Source organism: Mus caroli, chromosome 18, assembly GCF_900094665.2.
Source record: "Mus caroli chromosome 18, CAROLI_EIJ_v1.1, whole genome shotgun sequence".
Classification (NCBI taxonomy): domain Eukaryota; kingdom Metazoa; phylum Chordata; class Mammalia; order Rodentia; family Muridae; genus Mus; species Mus caroli.
The window spans coordinates 22,639,111-22,661,877 of record NC_034587.1 but is presented as its reverse complement, the minus strand read 5'-3'; the positions used below and the strand labels follow the sequence as shown (position 1 = coordinate 22,661,877).

At 48.0% G+C, this 22,767-nt stretch overlaps 1 protein-coding gene across 48 annotated transcripts in view; it reads left to right on the top strand.

Moving 5' to 3' along the window:
* The window catches only part of Celf4 (CUGBP Elav-like family member 4), a 277,295-nt gene that overhangs the window by 53,683 nt on the left and 200,845 nt on the right, over window positions 1-22,767 (top strand). The gene's annotated exons all lie outside the window — the stretch shown is intronic.

Sequence of the window (22,767 nt, the reverse complement as noted above, 5' to 3'; positions counted from 1 at the left end):
AAAGATGCAACTAAAGGGAAGAGAGGTTTGTCTGGGATCACAGTTTCAGCCATGGTGGGAAGGCATGACAAGAGTTCATCAATGTAGGAATACGGCTGAGTTCCTTACACACCCTTGGGAATACATTTCTGCCATCTAGGCCACAGATCTCAAAGGTTTGGAAACATCTAGAACAGAGCCACCAGCTGGTGATCACATCTTCAAAACATAAGAGCTTGTGGGGTGACATTTCACTTTCAAACAATATTTTTTTTAAAAAATGAGGAGGAAAGGAAGAAAGAAGAGTGGGTGGGGAGGAAAAAGGAACCGGTAAAATAAGAAAAAAGGAAAAGAGGAAACAAATCAAGTCAGAGGAGAAGATGGAGAGGAGAAGATGAAATTCGGAGGGAAGAGTGAGAAGGAAGAAAAAAAAAACAATGGCCTCCGATCCCATAGTGAAGGAGCTGTGGAGGGGCTGTGATGGGAGGGAAGTCATCTTAGAGGGGTTCCTTGATACTCCACCACATGGCTCTCTGCCTACGACATTGCTCAGGATGTTTTTGAACTGCATCACAGAAACCAACAGAAAACAAGAAAGGAGACTGAAACTGGGATGGGAGAGGAGTAACTTAAAAGGGTTAGACCTCCTCCCACACTGACCCCTCTTCCCGTCCTCCCCGGCCTTTGGAGCCCAGGAAGATGGTGAAGCAGGGATCCAGACTGCTGCCCTGTTGCCAAGGAGACAGCAATTACTCTGTGAGTTGTGTAGGGTTTTGTGTGTGTGTGTGTGTGTGTGTGTGTGTGTGTGTGTGTGTGTGTGCTCTTTTGTTTTAATCCTGGACCTGATGAACTACAGTCAGCCACACTGCCCCCTCCAGCATCCCCACCCTCAGTTGCTGCTGACTGTGCATGAAAGGTTGTGATGGCTGTAAACAGTGCCTTCCAAAGTGACAGATGCCCTGCTTAGGGTAAGCATAGCAGGAGAGAATCCATAAAGTGGGTGGGGATGCTGAAGCTGTTTTCTCATCAGAAAAAAAAAAGGAAGAAGAGAAAAGAGAAGGGAAAAAGAAGAGGGAGAGAGGGAGGGAGTGAACAAGGAAGGAAAGGAAGGAAGGAAGGAAGGAAGGAAGGAAGGAAGGAAGGAAGGAAGGAAGGAAGGAAGGAAGGAAGGGGAAAGGGCAGAGAACAAAGAGCATCCAACATCTTCCTCAGAATCCAGTTTCTTATCCCAGGGACATTTTCATAGTGTTAGCTGCTAAATGGATACAGTGCAGTACACACAGCCTCTGGGGGATTCATACTCGTGTGGCCAGTAGCAGGGGCAAGAGTATGCCACATGCGTATGCTAGACAAAAAAACAGTTGAGCTTAGAGAAGGGGCATAGGGAGAAGAGGGACAGTCAGAGACTCTGTTCCTGAGCCTAGTCTGGAGAGCAGAGCGTGTAGCATACAGCAAACTTTAAGGTTGACAGTGGCTGGCACACTGAGGTAGGGAGACCCAGACCTCACCCCAAGACACTGCTGTGGCCAATGATCCACAGCACACACACTGTACTGAGCGATACACAGTGGATACCCAAGCCAGTACTAGGCCTGCTTAAGGGCCACTGATGCTCACCTGCTGGAAGAGGGATGAGTGAGTGACAAACCACTTGTTTCGTAGACACATAGGGTTCTTGGAGAAGGAAGGGGCTTGTGAACTGTCCCACCAAAGGCCATCTTCCCCTTTCATTTCCTAGTCATTCACCCACTTAACACATGCTTACAGAGAAGCCAGTGGGATCTTCACTTGGAAGGGTAGTGACCAGGAGTAGGGTAATAAGAGATTAAGTGATACCTTGGACAAAGACTCCGAGGTTCTGCCAGTTTCTCCAGGAGAGCTGGAAGGAACCAAAGGCTGAGATGGGCCAAGTCCCACAAATCATCACCTGAAGGCCACCTTGTCCAATTCCTGGGCCCACTCTCCCTGCTGACATGTATTCTTGAACTTCTTTGCCAGATACTGAAGAGAGCAGTGTGTGGGTAGCCAAGTAGAAATGCCCAGAGGAGGAGAATTAAATGGGGAAGAACCAGGGTAGAGACACAGATGTGCTAGACACAGTGGAGAAGCTTAATCGATGTAACATGCATCCCTTCTGACCACACAGAAAAGCTTATCAGGGCCAACAGCAAGTCCAGCCTCATTCTCAAGCTGAAGCTGGCTATCAGAAACCAGTTTATGAGGGGGCTCAAGGAGGTCCTGAGGGATCCATGGAGGCTTGAGCAGGCATGGTGGGTCCTACAATGCTGTCCTTACAAGAGAGATACCTGTGGTCATGGAATTCCTAGAGTCACCTAGGAATTCTGGAGGAACCAACAAGCTCAGAGCTGAGGCATTCAGGTGCAAGGAACCCTTTCAGGACAGGGGACCCAAACCAGTCTCTCAGGAAGAGGGCAGCATCGCTACAGCAGTCAAATCAGCAGGCCCGAGTTACATGTTTCAGGCTGAGCAGAGGGTATGTCTGACATACACTGGAAAATGAAACTGGAATACTCCAGGTCACATGAAAAATGGGAAATGATGCTTCTACCTTTTAACCGTTCATTTCTCCCATTGCTTTCTTTTCTTGGCTTTTAAAACCATTTTCATATGTGCAGTACAGTGATATACAGTACTGTCTGTGTGATGCAACCATCACCTCCTTCAGGTTCCAAGATCTTCCCCTTACTCCATCAAACAGCTGCTCCCTTGTCAAGGCTCTTCCTAAGGAGATGTGATCAAATGCCTATTCGCCCTGATGAAGACCCTGACTAATGACACATCAAAGAAAAACTCCACCCAAGTCCTAGGTTAGTGAGCCAGGGAATTTCCTGAGGTTACTTACGTGAGCAACATCGGTGACTCAAAAGCAGCTGCATCACCAAAAAAAGCCAACCCTGTCATAAGTAGCAATTTGTGAATCCTACATCCTTGAGCCCCTCTGCAGCTTGCAGGTAGCTCCACTGGGAACTCTCCTCTCCCCGGCAATGTGGTCATTGTCCACAGAACCTCATCACCAGCCTCGTGAGTCGTGTAACTTTCTGAGCTACCTGGTCCTGTGATTTTCCTTAGCTTGCTTATAGGTACTGCCTTCAAACGACTGTGTTTCAATTCAAGAGGAATTAGCCACACAACAGTTCAATCCCCTCCCAGTCCCTAGCAACCACCAGATCCTTTTTGTCTCTATGGAATTACCTATTCTTGTTGTTTTATACAGGTGGGTTCACATACTACGAGGGCTTCTCTGAGTGGCTTCTTAAGTGAACGTAAGGTATCTGAGTTCATCTCTGTTGTAACATACTCTAGGATTGTTATCTCTTGTTTGTAGGTAGTATTCCATTACATGGGTACCACATCTTGTTTATCCATTCATCAACTGAGGAAAATCTATGTTTCCATTTGAGGGTCACTGTTAATAGTATCTCTACAAATATTCATAAACAGATATTTGTCTAGAAACATACCTTCAGTTCTACAGGGCATACCTGGAGTGGAGTTGCTTGTCAATTCAGTAGACACCTTTTTATTGTTTGTTAAGTTACTAGGCTAACATTTCTGCCTCAAGAGTTCCAACTTGACTCAGGATATACCTCCACTCTTACTGACTTCTGTGTGTCAGGAGCACTCCCTCAAAGCCTAGGGGTTGCATGTCCAACAGACTTTATTTCATTTATACAAATGGCAGTGCTTAGATGCAGATGGAATTTATTCTGAGTCAACCAGCAGTCAGGTATCAAAAACTCAGAAGTCATTCCTGGTTGTTTTTTTTCCTCCAACACACATGGTTCTTTCACATGTCCAGGACAACCTCTATCTCGAAGACTCCATTTCATGGTCCTTTTTGCAGAATTCAAAGCTCTCAAGACTAATAAATACTCATTCCACCCATGTAAAAGTGGTATCTTCTAGATTTACTCTAGACAAGAGGCTGCAGGTGCTGATAAAATCTTAATTGGAGGAGGTGGGATAAAAAACTGGGAACATTCTTTCATTAAATTAATTTTAGCATAAATGAATTAGAGAAAGGCAAACAGAAATCCATTTTGATGACTCCACCCAGCTGTAGGAGGGAGGCTGGTCTCATGCTGGGGCAGTCAGGATGGGACTTCCAGTTGGAAAGACTCAACAGAGCCAGAAAAGTGTAAGCACCAGTCCCAAGAAGCAGAGAAATGAGCTGTCCAGAGGGGGGAACCTCAGGAGAGGCAAGCTACAGACAGCAGAGGCGGGATTTTTCCCCCCAGCACAGATCTAAGGCTCTGGGTTGTTGGCATATGCATTTAAACTGACTTGGCTCAGAGTAATAAGACCCTGCCTCGCTCCCATCCTGCCTCCCAGCCAGGGAGAGGTGGTTAGTTAATGACACCAACTGGGCAGCAAAGGGGCTCTCAATCCTCCATCTCCTAGACGGCTGGAACTCACAGTATGACCTTGAGTTGCATATACAAAGATGTGATCGGAGCAGCTGGCTCTGTCCCCTGTAGCTGCACCTGTGGCATTTGTCAGCCAGCAGAACAGACGAGCACTATCTGTGCCTACCTGGAGCCATCCATCAGCCCAACAGGAGGTAGGAGTGTGCGCCACACTCATCTCCCAAGCATCTTACCCCATCCCTGCTCCACAGAGGACCTCAGCTGCCTAGTATGTGATGGACCTGGACACCTGCCCTGGAATGCTGTCAGGCAATTAGCACAGCAAATGGCCCATAGGAGCCAATCTCCAGGGAATCACCCTCTCACTTTAGGCCCTGTTCCCCCATCCCACCTGCCTCTGCCCCTGCTCACCCAAGGTGCTGTCTCCAAACTGCTGGTGCAGATACAACTCTTCATCCCCCTGGTGTTTGTCAGCCACAGTCTTCTCTTGCTCTCTCTCCACACAAGTCTCCTCCATATACCCTAGATCCAACCTCACCTGGTTACTCTGCCTCAGCATCATAGCACCAGACTTTAGTCAGAACAGGAAATGAAAGATGGGACGCCTGCAAAAACTGGAGAGGAGGAGACAGGGCCAAAAAGCTGGAGGGATGACAGGCTGTAAGGGTGAAGGTGAGAGCCAAGTAAGAATGGGGGTGGGGGGGCGGACACGGACAGGAAGGAGCAGAAGAATCGACTTTGGAGACAGTTGTGACAAAGAATGAGTAGGAGTGGGTATAAAGTTCCCAGGTTTCTGACTGGAGACTACCCTGCCTTCAGTGTGGCTGCACACAACAGGCTAGGTATGCGTGGACAGCTCCAAGTGCCCAAAACCCAATGTGTAGCCAGCAGAATGCCTAAGAACAAGCTAAGCCACGTTGATTCCCAATGCAAACAGCCAAGAATGAGGTGTAGATCATGAGGTTTAACTTTAGATAGACTCTAGAAGAGTTGTCTTGTGCCCAAGAGGACAAGATAGACAGAAATTCTTTAACAGTGAGATTTGAGTATAGGAGACGTTGGAGATCCATGTCACACAAGGGGCATGTGTGCTGACATTAGAGAAAACAGAAAGTCACGGAAGGCTTAAACATAAGGATATGACAGCTCAGGACTTGGCCTTAGGGACAGTTACAATGATGGCCTGAGACGGAAATGCTTGAATCCAAGGTGGGGAGAGGGGGGGTTGTAATAGACAAGATAATAATATAATTAAGTAGATGGCAGACAGATTTTTGTCCCCCAAAATACCAACCTGATAAACCAGTTGTACAAACACAAATGTTCCATACACAAAGGGAGGGAACAGAATGTGGCCAAAGCAGGCAGGGCCTTCTCACTACCCTGTGCCCAGTGCTCATTCCTGAGCGTCTGGATCTCAGTCAAGGAGGAGCGCACCGTGATAGTTACCAGGATCAACACTGGATGCCTGAAGGGGTCAGACATGTTGTATATCAGGTTAAGGTAAGCAAGAGTCACCCCTGAGCCACCTTCCTAGTGACCACAACTATTAGCTATTAACTATTAGCCTAGCTATTCATTTTGTCTCTCCAGCCTCATGATTTCCCTGATGGAAACAGGGGCCTCTGCACCTTCTCCCTGGCTAGAAAGAGAAGGGCAAATGTGGTGTAGGCTGAGAGAGAGAGAGAGAGCCCAGGAAGTAGAATAGAAGGACAAAGCACACTTCTCAAAGTTAGAAGATCCACAAAGTGTGTGAGTCTGAGGATGACTCCCCCTTTCCCAGGAAGAACCTCAGCACAGTTTACTGATACCCAAGCCACAGGACTGATGCTCAGTGGGCGTCTGTTGGGACTGGCAGTCTGAGTGGTGAAGGCAGGCAAGCAAGAAAGGGAAGAGGAACCTTCCAGCCCTGGGAGGGTGGGAGGCCTGCCAGCTGCCTCCAGCTCAAGTTCAGGGATGAAGCCAGTTCCCAGAAGACCACACAAGTCTCCTCCAGGTGACCAGACTTTCCTCTCCATCTGCCTTTCTGGCTAATGCAATGTAGAGTATACAATGCCAAATGTGTTTGCAGATGTCACTCAATGCACATGAGGGGCACCTGTCCTGGCTGCAACATAAACACCCTTTGTTAGAGAGAAGAGGTGTAGAAAGCATCCTAGAGAACCTTTTAGCCAGCCACCCCACCTCTGGCTTTGGCCTGCAGGGACCCGGGATGCCTGTCCACCTCTTACCACACAGTGAGATATTTTTTTTGTTCAGCTGTGTTCTCCCAAAACAAGCCTACACAATTAGTTTCTTCTTGTTTCCTGAATTATTTTTGCCACCATTAATTATTTCACACTCCATATACAAGAGTTATTGGGGTGGGTAATGGGAAGCAAGGGATCACTTTGAGGGAGCACCACAGCCTTCAAGACATGAAGGCAACTTTGATTTGTTTCTCTGTTCTGCTGCCTGCCTAAAGGAAGGATCAGAGAACACCCGAAGAACAGGAGTATGGTGCTGGAGTGGAGAGGGCGGGTGAGAAGCAAATGTGGCCTGAGGTTTCACGTAGACATGCTCGGCCACTAACCTACTACTCCGGAAGGGGATCCGCCCATGGGAGAAAGTGACCACCCTCCTGTCCCTCGGGTCATACTTATCTGGTTGCAGCTCTTTGGGGTGGGAGGTGTGCACTCCAGAGGATGCCTTTGCTCTATGGCACAGCAAAAAGAGACACATTCATGTCTTGGCGTTGTACTGGGAGTACCATATGCATCACAATAGACCTGTGACAATAAATACCACAAATATCTTTGCTCGATTTGGAGAGCAGGGCTCAGAGAGACGTTAAAGGACTTTCCTGATAACACATAGCCAGGAATTAGAACAGCCCAGAACAGAAGCCAAGACTGTCGAATGCTTGATTCTCATTTATCGCATGGCACTGCCTCCCGCTGGCCAGCAGAGCACAGATATTCCTTGAGAAAGATGCCTCATGGAAGAAGATACTTACATGAGGCAGGGAAAACTTAGTTCCTACAGTCACCCCTCTGAGGCTGTGGTCCTCAAGATCCTTCTCTATATGAACTCTAGTCAGGACAGATGCACCCACTGCCAGTCTCTCATCTAGGAAGTCCCAGTGGCTACTATGATTGTTTTAAATAAAAAGGTAAAATCAGACACTGTAAGAGTTGCTTAAGAAAGTATTTGTGGAGCACAGACAACTTCCAGGTACCTCCGGTTTGTCTAGGTCTCTAGGCCTATAGAACTCAGCCAAGTGAAGCCATTCAGACTTAAGTTAGTATATTACTTAATTTCACTACTTTGTGACAAAACACCTGGCAAGAGCTCCCTAAAGAGCTCCCATTATTTGAGGGTGTGGCCCATCACGGGGAAGACTGTATGTCAGGCCAAGCTGTGGTGGCAGGACAGTAAGGCAGCTGGTCTTTCCGCATCTGCAATCAAGAAGCAGAGAAATGAGCACTAATGCCCAACTGCTTTCTTATTTTCCCATTTGTATGCAGCCCAGGACCCTAACCCATGGCTTAGTCGTACCCGATTTCCTCCTCCATTAAAACTCCAGAAACATCCCTGCAGACTCACCCAGAGGTGTGTTTCCCAGGGGATTCTAAATCAAGCTAAGTGGAAAAAAAGAAAATCAACCATGAAAGCTAGTGGTAGATCTGGTGATAGCTAAATGGATGTCATTCGATGAGAAGAGTTGATCTCTTGGAAGGTGCCCATCCCCTAGCCCCCAAAGTGTCCCATCCTGAGTGATGAGAAGCTCATGTATAGATGGAGCGGCATGCTCTGGAACTGAATTTGATGCAGCCCCCTGGACTCCAGCTAACTTTCAGGGAGTAGTTAAAAGGCTGTTGATAGGTGGCAGGTGAAAAAAAGGGACTGAGCTACAGTCTTCTAGCAACTACTGGACATGGACCCACGTTTTCAAAGCCCAGCTCTGCTATCTCTTACTCACAAGTTGTCAGGAACATTCCTTGTTACCTCTGTGACCCCCAGGCTCATACTCTGCAAATCAGGAGAGCTGCATCTCCCTGTGCTCAGAATGGATAGTTCAGGGACTGCTGCCCAGCATAGGTGGCTGGTGAATGACCTGTCCAGACATATGAAAAGATTAAGAGCATATTTTGTCTAGACAGAGAGAGCAAGGGATGGATCAGACCTGAAAGGCCATGACAAAGGCTAGATAGTAGAAGGAGAGAAGAAAACCCAGACTGAACAAGGAGCTGTCTCAGTTTTCCAGCAAAACCAGGAAGACTTCTGGCCAAGCTCAAGCAACCAGGAAAAGGAAATGGCCTTGTGGGTCACTGAACCCCCATCCTGAGCCACACACTGTCTTATAATGTACTCTGTACCACCTTCCTGGGAAGATGATTGCATCCTTCCTGAAAAATAAAGAACAGGAGGGAGCAGGCGAGCCTCCCTTCTCTCCCTCCCTTCCCCTTCCCCTTCCCTCCCACTCTCCCAGCACCTCCTCCCTCCCCACCTCCCGCCAGCTCTTGCTCTCCGTTGCTAAGTAGATGGTAGGTTTATTTGCGGCTGTCGGTTCCCAGTAGAAAAATTTCGTCTTGGAGAGCCGCCTGGATGGAAATGGCTTCAGCACCGATTTCATGGAGAAGGTCTGTGCGGTAATTAGTGTTCACGAGGGAGGAATTGGACTGGCAGGCTCCCAAGAAAACTACTCCCCAAAAGTTAGCTGGAGTCCAGAGGGCTACATCAAATGCAGTTCCAGAGTGTGCCTCTCCATCTATATATAGACCTGCAGACAAAAAAAAAAAAAAAAAAAAAAAAAAGAAAAAGAAAGAAAAATGGGCGGCTTGGTGGCTGAAGGTTCATGGGGGAACTGGCCGTGGAGGCAGAGGCAGCCTGAGATGCAGAGACCAATGCACAACACATGGTCTCTACAGCTCCTCAACAGCTTCTTGCTTCACCCCCTGGAGCTTTTTTCCTTCTTAATGCACCTTGCTCTTTGCCCCAGAACAGAACCTTGGTAAGAGAAAAAAGGACAAAAAAAGAGAGGGGGGCAGAAAGGAAAGGGACCAGAGAAGAAGGGGTAGGGGGGGGGTAGGGGAGCTGGCTCCAAGCTCCAAGCAGAGGACTGAATGTCTAAAGTCATTCCCTATACTTCCCTGCTAACTTTGTCCTCCTGAGTGCTCAGCCATTCCTCCTTCCTCTCTCCATTAAGGGTTCAGGTGGCACTTCTGCCTCCAGAAAATCTCCCCTGACACCCTCCTCTGTCCTTTCTTGCTCTGGGCACCTGTAGCTGAGACATGATCACCCACCAAGAGTTGTGTGTATGCCATGGCCTCCTTCAGTGTCGCTTCTCTTCACAGCCACACCCTGAGCTTCATTTCTCTGAACTTCTCCCTCTCTTCCCACCGCCAGAGCAGAGTGGGGCAAACATTAGCTCCTGAGCATTTACAGGAGGAATTAATAGCAGGTCTCGGGGTTAGATGCTCTATCCGGTCCCATGTAGCCACCAGAAAAAAAAAGTAGAATTAAATTCTGGGCTTTGATTCTTTCCCCCTACCTTCAGTTGGTGGCGTGTCCACAGAACAACCTGCTCCTTAGGTGATAGGCCAGAGTCTGAGATATCAAGACCTTGAGAGAAGACCACATCCTGACCTCTTACCCAAGTTTCTACCTTCAGCCTTGAGTCTGTTCACAAGGCCTATCTTCACCACCAACCCCAACCTTCATGTCCTGCAACCCTAAACCACTGGCTTCACCTGTCAGTCAGACATCACTGAAGTCAGTTTGATGCCTCAAGGTTGTGAGAAACTAGAGATGGACTCCATGTAGTCAGCCTGGGTTATGACATACAGCACCCATTAGCAGAAAGTCCAGGGAGAAAGGGCTAGAAGACATGCCTCTCTTCCACCCTTCCCTTGCTTTCCTGAGCCTTCCAGTTTGCTTTCCAGATCAGGAGATCTGATCACTCAGCCAAGATGAAGTAAAGTGTATTAGACAGCCAAGAGAAAAGATAGATCAAATGAGAAAGAAGTAGGGCAGCTGGGAGAGCCACACCCTTTGGATGGCAAAAAACCAAAGGCCTATGGGTGTTTTTGACTGGCGCAACTCAATGATTCAGGGTACTGCAAAACCTCTTCCCTGTCCTAATCCTTCCCATCCTCCCAGTCATCTCTAGCATGTAGCCCTACACACGTCTATGAACACATGAGCACCCCAGACCTGTCACTCAAGTCACTACTCGCTATCTACCCAGAAAGGGCAGAAGGCCTGGCTGGATGCAGCCATATGTCCACACATGCTTTTATTCCTCTGTTGCCTTCCACCTGGTGGCAAGCCATGGAGCTATTCTCCCATCTGCTGATGCACACATAGTCTTCTGCCTACGCAATTGGAGACCTCTCCTGCTGCTTATGGGAATTTGCTCCTCCTGCTCAGGGTTCAAGTCGCCTTGAGCTCTCCTGCTTCTTGGTACTCTCCATTCATCTCCAAGGACAGCAGTGGATCTGATCTGTAGTTATTCCATTGTGTTGGAGTGGTTGCTGAGCCTTGACCTGCACACATGTCCTTTCCCTCGTCTACAAAAGAGAAGTGCATACTTTCTGTTCCTTCCTCATCCTCACTCACTCACTCATTCATTGGCTCTAAAGACATGAACTCCTGAGCAGCAATTTAATCAAACTCATTCTACAGAAAAGGAAACTAAGATCTATAAAGATTCTTTGACACATTGAGGGCTATAATTCACCCATCAAGCACTTACTCAGGGCCTCCATACCCCATTCTCTTGTAAACGATTGTCTACTCCTCACCCAAGTTTCTGCCATGTAACAGAGGCACAGTGGATAAGTGTCCATGGGACATGGGGCTGGGTCCCCAGTCACGGAGTTCATAGAGGTCTCTTGAGAACTCAACAGGTATGTGGATGTAGTGCCTAGACTTCACCAGATTCCTTCCTAGCTGACATCTGTTCCTCCTGCTCTCCCATAGCCACCCCCTGGATCTACCCAGACATCCTTTACCAAGGCTGCCAGAAATCCTGTACCACTCCTGAGGTGGAGATCCAACTCCTCCAAACATTGCCTGAAGCACTCCCACTTTGCTCTCTCCTTCCCTCCCAGCCCACCTTCCCAGGTCTTAAAATTTCCTCTCACAAAAGAAACAATTGACATCACACTGCCTCTGTGGGGAAGTATGAAGCTCTAGCTCCTTGTCACCCTGGTCCCTGCCAGCTCATTACAACCTCCTGTCATTAGCATATTAGATGCATGAGGTAAACAAAACAAACTTGCATCTGAGAATCTCAATGCAAACCAAGATCACTCTGAGCTGCACCACAAGCTGGCTATGCAGAAAGACAGGCGGGGCTGCTGCTCTGGGGGCATAGATGAGTACAGGTGCGTGCACAAGTGACATGTGCAGGTCCAATGAAGAGAAACAGACAGTAGCAGACAGTCTAAAGGCTAAAGTCATTTTTCACACCACGGGGAATGCCAAACATCATATCACAGCCATCACTACTGACAATAACAGCAATATCAATACCCTCCCCAATTCAATGGATCCTAGGGGCTCTTCTCACCTAAGACCCAGCAGGTAAGCATCATTATTGCCTGTTACATAAGCTACTCATAGGCTCCTAAAACAAGACAGAAGCAACTGTCAGAACTTGACCTATTATGCAAAGCTTGACGCCCTTTCCATGATTCCACATGTCCTAGGGATAGAGATAGTTAGGAGGTGAGGATTGGGTAGTTTTCCAGAGTCCTCATCTGTCTGTTCATAGGAATCTAAAGGTCTGTGCTAAGTCTGAGGATTGGAAAAACTGCCTGATGTAGTCAGGAGAGCAGTGAGCAGTGTACAAGAGACAATATGGGATTCAAATTGTGAGACCCAGAGAGAGAGAGAGACAGAGACAGAGACAGACAGAGAGAGACAGAGAGAGACAGAGACAGAGAGAAGATAGCAAGGAAGAATTGAAAGGAATAAGGAATAACAAGAAGGAGGAACAGAGAAAAGAAAAGAGGAGATGAGGAAGGGAAGGAAAGAAAAGAGAAAAGATGGTGAACACAAATGAAGAAAGCTGCAGGTTTCTGCAGGAAGTTTCTCAGGACTGACCTAATTTATTCCAAGGGATCCAAACTCAACTCACCTGCTCTGCCTTTGTACGCGAACAGCCTTTTCCCTAACACTTCCCTCAAGGCTGCTGTAGCTGGGAATGAAGACTCTGACCTAGGCAGATTTGAGCAACTACTTCAGCAAGGTTGCAGGGGCCAGGTAGCATTCAGGACACTGCTATGGGGAGCCACAGACCTTGCTGCTTCAGTTTCCTGTGGTAGCTCTATTTATAAAGTTGGGTGGATTTGTCAGTGCATGTAAAGCACTTAGCACAAAACCCAACATATTATTGAATATCAGGGCGTGTTCACTGATGTCCTTACCACCTAAGGGCCCTATACAAGCCTTGACTCATAGGGTATATTTGTCATACACTCATCAGCTGACTTGCTCATGTCATCTAGGGACTCCTTTAAACAGTGAGTACATTTCCCATCATCTGAAAAGTTGTGGATGAACAATAAATGGCTGGGAGGTGAATAGAGCATGGTGTCACCCATCCAAAAGTGTCAACCCTCCTCCTAGTCACATGGCTTCCTGGGTCTTTTATACAGTCAGCTGATTTGTCAGCTCAGTCTTCTTCTGCCTTCTCTTGGCTTTGTGAGCATTGGGTGGAGGAGTAAGAAGAGCTAAGTGCTGGGCTCTGTTTCTCCTCCCCACTTGCTAGCATGCTCAATGCACCCTGTGGGTCAGCAATTTGTGGATGAAGCAGAGAAGCTCTAGCAAGAGTCCAGAACTCATGCCTCTCTGAAATGTGACTGGTCCCTCTAAGGCCCTGGGGTGGGAAGGTGCAGACCTACCACCCCCCTCCCATTGCAGCCCTTGGGTTAAGTATCACTAAATGCCTGTGGTTGAACTCGTCTAATTGACACTGGGTGAAAATCAAAATCAAGTCAGAAGAATGGTTTAAATAACTGAAAGTAAGGGGAAAAGCTGCCCTCAGCAGAGAGCTGTGCCCTGCCAGGACTGAGGGAAATTGTTTTTCTTCTTTAAAAAAAAAAAAAAAAAAACACGTTGCATTTACCAAACATTGATCCTGTAATAGGGTGACTCTTGGCTATTGGTTTTTTCAAAATAGCCTGTCTTAGATGCTGAGGTTGTAATTTTTGGTGTTGTGCAGATGCATCACACATGCATGAGCATGTGCATGAGCATGCAGACATACACACATGCACACAGGGGGAAGAGGCAAGGCACACAGACTTATACACAAGGGCACATAGAGAGAAAGAGGCACACAGAGACATACATGTATTAGTCACATAGACACACACACACACACACACACACAGCTTGTTTTGTTCTTTCAGTGACTAACCCCTTGTTAAAAGGAAGCCAAAGAAGAGAGTTGAGGTGAGCTTCCCTCCCTGGGCAGTTCCAAGGCCCTGCAGGCTCAGCTCCACTGCAACCTCCCTTCCTGGTTCTGATCAGTTCAATCCAATTAAAGCCCAGCCCATCAGCTGTGGTCTTACTGGAGGGATGTGATTTCCACAGATTACAACAGCAAAAAGCCACTCAACCACATACATTTTTGAGTATTTGAACCTGGAAGGAGGGACTTGTTCAATGGTGAAGCAACAGGAGCTAGGAACATGAGCGTTGCATGGAGGGGCTGCAAGTTTAGGGGAGATCTTTTGATTGGGAAGATCTGGTTAAGGACCCAGGAGCAAGAACTGGGGAACTAGCTCAGTGATTATGTATACCGACTGTTCTTCAAGAGAACCTAGGTTCAACTCCCAGAATCTATCTATATGGCAGGTCACAAGCATTTGTAACTTTAGTCCCAGGGAATCCCATGTCCTTCTCTGACCCCCATGGGTATCAGGCATATATGCAGTTATTTTTTAAATGATTCCGGATCAAGGAAGTCTTCCCTGGAGCAGAGGTGTGAAAGCCAAGTCCCAAGAGTGACATGGGCCATGTTGTTGGAAAGATGACCTTAGCAGTATTACTGAAGAAGAGTCTCTGCCCCTTGAGGGATTTGTAACTCCACTGCCTTGCTGCTGTGACCTATTCTCCTTTAGTGGGAGAAAAGAGTCAGTTAAGCTTGTCCATCTTTTCCTTAACAAACACGGCACCTCGGGGGCCAAGATCAGTCTTTGCGGTGCATTCAAAGAGTTTCAAACTTGCTAATGTGGTAACAGCATCAGGAGCATCTAAGGTATAAAATTCCCTCCTCCCTCCAGCTTCCTCAGTGTAGGTATTCTCCTAGGGAAATGATCCCCACCTCTGCTTCTAGTAACCATCACGTAGAGCTCCAGCAAGAATATCCCTACATAAAATAGAAAGTATGTACTGAGCTGCCCCTTCAAGCTTAAGACTCTCACACAAAATGGCCCTATGGCCACCACAGGCTCAGATGAGGCACCTCATCTTTCCCATTCATTGAGTTCAGCATGTCAGACAAGAACTAGGCTATGTGTGAAGCTACCAAGTTCCACCCAGACAGAAGAAAAAGTAGATACCCAAGGTGGGTGGAGAAACAGAGGTAGTTTCTTTCCCTGTGCCAGTTAAGATGACCTTGATTTGCTCAGAGATCTACCTGCTACCCATCGCCTATAGAAGGCCCATGGACTCTCAAGCAGGAGGACCTAAATTACCCTCCACGCTAATCAGAAGGAAGCACGTTTGGTGTCTAGAATCTAGCAGAGAACTCTCCCTGGCCCTGGTGTGAGTAGACGTTCCGAAGGCATTTAGAGTTCAACCCTGATGCCCTACTAATGGCCTCTGTGGAAGAACACTGGTGAGTAAGAGGACCTAGGGGGAAGAGAAGACAGGCACCACCTTAGCTGATACACCACCTGTATCCCTGCAGGAAGAACAAGGTCATCCCTGAGCCCCTTCTCTCGAGGGAAGGATATGGGTGGGAAGTGGAAAGGGAGAATACTTTTATATAGGAATTCAGGTGTCTATCTGAGTACCTACCATAGTCATATTGTTCCTCAGACATCTCCAACATCCCTGGGGTGGGTGGTAGGAACTGAGTCCCGAATTAGCCCATGATAGATGTTGGGTGTCTTCCATTCTGCCAGCCATGTCTGGTGCCTCTCCCAGACTACATCAGAGTTGTGAGAGTCTGATGGCACCCCACATCTTCTCAATGGTACATGAATGATCGGATGCTGGATATGACAGCATTTGCCATATAATAGCCAATTCATGAGTGGGAACACCTTGTGCTTTTCTGAGGACTCTGAGGAGCGTCAGACTAGAGCAAGGACACAGAAACGGGCCTGAGGTTGTGGAAACAAAGGCTACGGTGTGGTCAAATGAGCACACAAGTTTCTCCACAGGTCTCAGTAAGAAAGGCTAGGCTATTGCACCCCTACTCCCTTTGTCCTCTGGGTCATCAGCCCTGGCCAAGAACTGAGGAGGTGAGACTGTCAATATGTCATGTCCACGTTTTGTTCCTTGTCCCAGTGCTGTAAAACACAAGACATGTACGTCTCTGGTGTTTAGGGTGTAAATGAGCACAACTAGCAAGGAGATTAACTTGGCAAAGGACCCACAGGCTGATCTGAGGTCTGTAGCTCCTCATTCAGAGCCACTGTGGTGTCTCAGCAAGAAGGAAAGGAGGAGGTGGGTCCTGTTTCCCTGAGAATCTCAGTTTAGGTCAAGGAATCTGGGTCACCCCAGCACCGGGCCATCTCTGTCTTGAGGACAGCCATGGTAGGAAGGACTAAGAAAAGGAGGGAATAAACTTAGAGTTCCAGGGAAGCCCATTCTCCTCTTACTGTGTGCAGTACAGTTTAATTTTGCAGAAACTTGGCCATGATCTTGCATGGACCTTAGTCTCTGGAACTTCTGATTTTGAAAGGAGACTCCAAGAGAGCAGAGCTGAGCCCGGCTAAAGCAGAGGCTGATTGCCTGGTCCTCATCCCAAGGCTGCCTCCTCAGAGGAAGATGGATGGCTCCACCACTAGCTTACTCTCTCATACATCCTGCCCTACCCCATCTAACCCCTTCTCGCCTTCAGCCAGTCATTGCTACCTTACTACACTCTGACCAACCCCCAAAAGACTAGGATTGAGTGATGTCTTCTACATTGTAAACTGTCTGGCCCTGGGTAGAGAAACCCCCAGCCCCTGTAAGCAGCTCCTATAATAGGGCATCCCCATTGTGGGCGGACACATAAATATGAGATAGGCAAAGACTCACAGTCTAACTGACAAATGAGATAGGTAATACCCGGGACTCTGATAGATGTGAGACTGGTGGAGTCAGGAAAAGGTTTTTGGAGGAAAGATGCTGTTTCACCTGTGGAAAGACATGAGGCTCTGGGGGAGGGAGTTGTGAGGCAGGGAGCAGAGGGAAGATAGATGTTCCAAATCTACTGAGGCTGTGGAGAAACCAGAAGTCAGATGTTATCTGTAGCCAGGGAATGTCTGGGTTTGTTGTTGTTGTTGTTGTTTTTTGTTTTGTGTTTTTGAAAAAAACTTGGAAAAGGAAGAATTACAGGAACTATTGGGATGGAACATAGAAGCAAAGAAGGAGAGGGTCAGATCGTACCCATGGAAAGAGTTATGTATGTCCTAGGAGCTATCAGAAGGGATCTTAAGAAGATGGCACAGTGGGTGGGTGGAAAGGTAAGTGGAGTAGTGCTTGTGACTCACTTTTTCCTGCTCACTCCCCTGATTTCTGGGCCCTTTCTTAGTGCAGAGCAGCTCACTCCTAGTGCAGAGCATGAACGGTGTTCAAGGTAAAGCTACGTGGAAGTCTGCACCTTATGAAAGGCAGGTGGGTTGGACCAGCACCCAAGAGATGGCTCTGGAAGGAGGTACAGGTTTAGGACAGACCGGCAGGTAGGGGAAGGGTGTAGGACCCAGAACATGGGGAGATAGTAGAAAAATGTGGCCCCAGAAGGCCAGTAACCTCTCTGGGGAAACTTTCTGACGTTTTCTTCTTCGCTTTGTCCACCTATAATATGAATATCACTTCTCAGCACAGATCTACATTGCTATTAAATCCCAAGGGGAAATTCAGGAGCATTCTGGGACTGGGTTGGTGGTGGTCTGAGGATGGAGTTTCAGGCTTCACGGCAGGCCCAATAGATCCAGACCGGAGACAGAGCCTCCTGGAACAGCACACCCTGTGGGTACACAGGGCCAGTATGCTTCAACATGCCCTGCTTTGCATGAAAAAGCCTTTTGTTAATGTGCTTGCAAAACCAGGTGATGCATTTGCAGCCCCGAATCCTCTTCCTGAATCCTCTGTTTCTCCTTTCACTTCTCACTTCATCCCTTGGGTCAGACTGGTCAGTCCCCTGAGACCCCGTGTTCTTCTGATCTCCCCCCCTCCCAGTTCTCTCCTACTTCCTCCAAACCAGCTGATTCCAGGGCCTGAAAGACCTGATGTTTTATTAAAGTCTAGATCTTCCTATTCTAAGGCCACCTTCCTCTGACTAATTCTGTAATTCAATTAGTAGGAAGCCGAGGCCTGGTTGCGGGGGGAGGAAGGGGAGCCCATCACATCGGGAGCCTTTCCTTCCGTGATGATTACACCCCAGGCTTCAGCCCTGTTCGAGTTGGGCAGGAAATTGTTCTTCCTTCACTTCACAATGACAAGGGCCTTTTATCCCGGCTCACGGGGGCTTTGTAAATTACTGCCATCATCTCGGTACAATTAATTCTGCTGCACTGTGGTTTTCCCCCACGTGGAAGAAGGCTCCACCCACTTTTCCAGGCACCACCAATGCCCCTTAGCTCATGGTGGGTAGTAGGCTGCTCTGCTAGAGAAAGGTAGACACCCTTACCCACAACTTCTCCTGCCCATGCCTCGACACCCCCATTCTGCCTATCTCTTCCCAGCTGGATTCTTGTACCTGGGCTATGTTGTTTTATTCCTTCCTTTCTTCCTGTGTTTATGTCCCAAGGTTCCCCATCTCTCTTCCGGCTTCAGTCATGGGTCTCTTGCCCCTCTTTTTTTTTCTTTTTATGCTTTTGGTCTCTCAGCCTTCCACCTAATCTGAGAGATATAAAGATGGTGTCTCCACTCTCACAGGATGGCAGTCTGTTCAAAGACACAAGACATTAAATTGGCAAATGGAAGGGTGAGTAAATAGAAACGGGCAGCCTGAAAAGGTTAGGTGGCTATATAAAGACAAGCAATCCCAGGCTAGCAGAGTGCCAGAGCACAGGCAGGTCAGGGTGTGCCAACAGAGGAGGGCCACCTCCAGCTGTGAGGAAGAGGAGGAGCCTAGGTCATCAGTTTCTCTCCCAGTATGTTATTTCTCTGTCCACACTCTCGGCCAGATGGTTTCCAAAGTTCCTTTTCTCTCTGACAGACTGGGGCTCTATTCTGCTCAGTCCAATGCTTTAACTGCAGAGAGAAGAGAGAGTGTGGGGGCCCTTGAAGGCCAGAAGATCAGCAAGGAGCTGGTGGAAAAGGGTAGAAAGATGAGAGCTTGGGGTGATGTCATGGCTCACTCAAAGATTCCCTGGGCCACTTGAGTAGTAGTTTCTTACTTCAGGCCATACACCTGAGAAGATCTCAAGAGACCAGAGAGTCTGGCAACACTCTCAGAGGAACTGGCTCTCCTATTCTGGACTCCATTCCCCAAACACCAACCCCTCTTACTCAGATCTCTGAACCAAACTTATTTACACTTATAGCTTGCCAGGCAGAGAAATTGCTCCAAAGCTCAGACCTGCACTGTCCAGTCCCAGCATAAAAGAGACGTTGATGTAGCAGGGTATCTGCCCCATTACCAGAGGATTGTCCTCAGGCTGTGTTTGCAATAAAGCTGACGCCTGACAATCTGTCTGTCTCTTCAGCACAGGCTGTGGGTCCTGCATTCCGTGTTACTTACACTCATCTACCCCACTTTCACTCCGTTCTCTTCTTCTCACACAGATTGGGCTTTTTTTTTTTGAAAGTTAATTATGCAAGTGATCTGTGAATACAGTCTGAGTCTAAATGTGTCAAACCAAACAAAAAGTGTAGAATCACCACAGGGATGCATGCCCCATCAGCACCTCATGCTCCTGCGTTCAGCTCCTTGCAACTTTGCCTGTAAATACAGACAAGAGTACAGACGGAAGGAGTGGGATATGCCTCTGATGTGTATCCATGGCATCCATTAGCATACAATTTGTTTCTCCTCTCTGATGACGCTGCTTTCTGTGTTGGTACATTAAGGATCGTTTTACCTTTTTAGCTACTGTAGAGTATTCAGTTTTAAAATAGAAGTGCTCTTGCCTTGCCTTGGTGACATTTTTTTTTAGTTTTCAGTTTTGTTTCCTTTTCCCCCTACTCCTAACAGCCACAATGGACTATGGCCCTCTCCTCTCAAAGCACGAGCACCAGACCATACGCTTGTAGGATTAGAACTTGGAGAGGATGACTGGGCCTGAAAGCCAGGAGGAACCTTTATGTCACAGGTCCCATAACAGCAAGGACACACCCTTCTCAGAACCTTTAAGGTCCCCAAAGGAAGCCCTGTGACTAGACCCACACATCGTGTGCAGTTATAGCTACTCCACAACAGGATCTGCTTGCCACCCACACTGTGAATTCACAAACGGCCTCTGCAGAGATCGCTCTGAAGGATCCACTATGCATTCTAAGACAGTGGGTTTGGCTGACTTAGTAGCTGCCAGGCTGAGACTGAAAAGTACATCCTCCAAGCCATCCCAGCTTCACAGCTCAGAAACCCAAGGTGGAGCAGTGAACAATGGGCTGTAACAGCTAGCTGCTCAGGTGGAAGCTACGAGTACCTCTGCTCCGTTCCGAAATAGGTGAACTGTGCCAGTGTCTGATAAGGCTTGGCTCCTAGGATCCCACCTTGGCCTCCACCCTAAACCCATGGTTATGTAGAGTATCCTGTGAGGGCAAGCTCTCCTCCTCTAGCCTCCTCTCTACCAAAGCTGCCATCCCTAGGGCTCTGCTCTCATCTCAGCCAGGGCACAAGCTAGTCCTTCCTTGCGGTCTGGATTTGGCATTAAGAGCAGCTTATCCGTATCTGTCTTCCTCAAAAAGCCTTGAATGAGCACACTAATCTCTCCTGCTGCAAAGGGAAGTCCAAATCCAACTGCCGGGAGATGGCTAGAGAAGGACCAGAGGCTTCCGTGTAGCGCTGGACCTTCCTCACAATGAGGTAGAGTGATGGGGCAGGGGATGAAGGAACGTGCTCTGCCCTTCCGTACTTCCTACATCACAAGACGGAACACGTATCTGCAGCAAGTCTCACAAGGCCTGCATTCAGCTTTGGTTAACAACCACTGGTTAGCAGATCTCCCTACAAGCTTCTAAGAGGGATTACTGCCCCCAGGTTAGATATAAGATAGATAAGGAACCTGTGGTTCAGGAAAAAAAAAAAGAAGAAGAAGCCCTGAGTGACCTGTGGCTGGTACAGGGCTCTTCTGAACAAACTGTGGATTAGCTTTTTCAAGGAATTCCAGAAGACGGATATGAGTGTACTGTCAGGCCAGATTTGGGAGCCTACAGGAAGGAAAAAGCAACCTGCAGTGACCCACCCGCTCTCCCTCAAAGCAACCTCAGACTCTGCCACTACAAAGGAAGTCCAGCACGTTATATCATCCGTGGGGCCTAAGGTAGCTCTTGACAGCTTCTGAACACGTCTCTGCAACCCCTCCATCACTACTGCCTATGGCCCTCCAACAAGTTAGCCAAGGTGTTTGGGCTTCAGTGCTCTCAATAAGTAAGGCACCTCTGCCCTGTTCTGAGCAAAGAGAAGTAAGCGGACACAGAACCAGATGGGGTTCCTGCCCTCATCTGAGCACTAGGAGATTGCCAATCAATGAGCAAATAGATATTAATGTCAGGGAGTACTGGGTGACAAATAGGAAAGGAAATAGGGCAAAAGGTCAGGGGAGATGACTGTGCTGGAGGTTGGGATGGTGGTGGTGAGTAGCCGGGCTGAAGAAGTGATGGAGGAGATCACATCTGACAGATGCTTGAAGGAAGTGCAGGAGGAAGCGGGCCAGGCTGGTAGAAGGGGCGCTGTGAGGAAGCAGTCACTGTAGAAAAAGGATCTAAGATAGAACATGCCTCACTAAGATGAGAAAGGGTACAGGAGCCAGGGAGTGAGCAAGGGAAGAACTATGGGCAGGCAGTGAATTCAGAGATGGAAATGGCAGGGGAAGGTCACTGTCCTGAGAGGGGGTTCCTAAAGGACTCGGGTACATGGCAGAGCTCTGGGGTTTCTCAAAAAAAAAAAAAAAAAAAAAAAAAAAAAAAAAAAAGGGAAGAGAATCCTGAGAGCTGGACCAAAGAAATAGATTCCCCTTCTGGAAACTGTACTTTATTATTCTGGGCTGTGAAAACAGTATGGTCACTTCCTGCTTCTCCTTTTCTTACTTCCTCTTTCTCTCNGCAAGGGAAGAACTATGGGCAGGCAGTGAATTCAGAGATGGAAATGGCAGGGGAAGGTCACTGTCCTGAGAGGGGGTTCCTAAAGGACTCGGGTAGATGGCAGAGCTTGGGGAGTTCTCAAAAAAAAAAAAAAAAAAAAAAAAAAAAAAAAACACTGGAAGAGAATCCTGAGAGCTGGACCAAAGCAACAGATTCCCCTTCTGGAAACTGTACTTTATTATTCTGGGCTGTGAAAACAGTATGGTCACTTCCTGCTTCTCCTTTTCTTACTTCCTCTTTCTCTCCAAACCTACCCCTGACCTTGTCCCTAGCTGGCTCGCCTGCATGCAGCTGAGGCGCTAGCTGCCTCTCTGTAGCAGGCAGAAGACAAGGCCAACAAGGGGACAAGGGAACAGGAGGAAAGACGCCCCTGGGAGAGGCAGGCGGCAGCACGAGGGACGACGTCACAGGGCCTCTGACCGCTATTCATTTCAGTAGCCTGTGTCTCCATCAATAACCGTCTGCCAGTGACCAGGAGGGAAGAGGAGGGAGAGGAGGGAGGAGGGGCAGTGTGGGCCTGGTCCAGGGGAGGGAGGACAGACAGCATGGAGACTCCTTGGCAGGAGGTAGAGCCAGCCCTGGAATGGGAGCTTCTGTCTCCCAAGATCTATTTCCTTTTTTTATCTCTGTTTCCTCTTCACACACATGTTCCCTTCCTGCCCATCTCGCCAGCCCTCAAAGACAAGGGAGAGGGATCTATTTCTATATCAGAAGAGGAGGAACAGAGGTTAGTGGCTAAAGAGCTTGATAGTAAGGCACAGGAGAGGATATTGTGGGGGACTCTGCATCAAGTGGCCACAACAAGCCTAATGACTAGAACTGTATGTAGTGTGTACCAGACAGTCACTGCCAGCTGGAGAGCCTCCGGAGAAAAGAGCCTGAGTCTAGCACAGAGTCCACATTCACTAAGTAAATGGCCTTCGAAGAACCAGAAGGC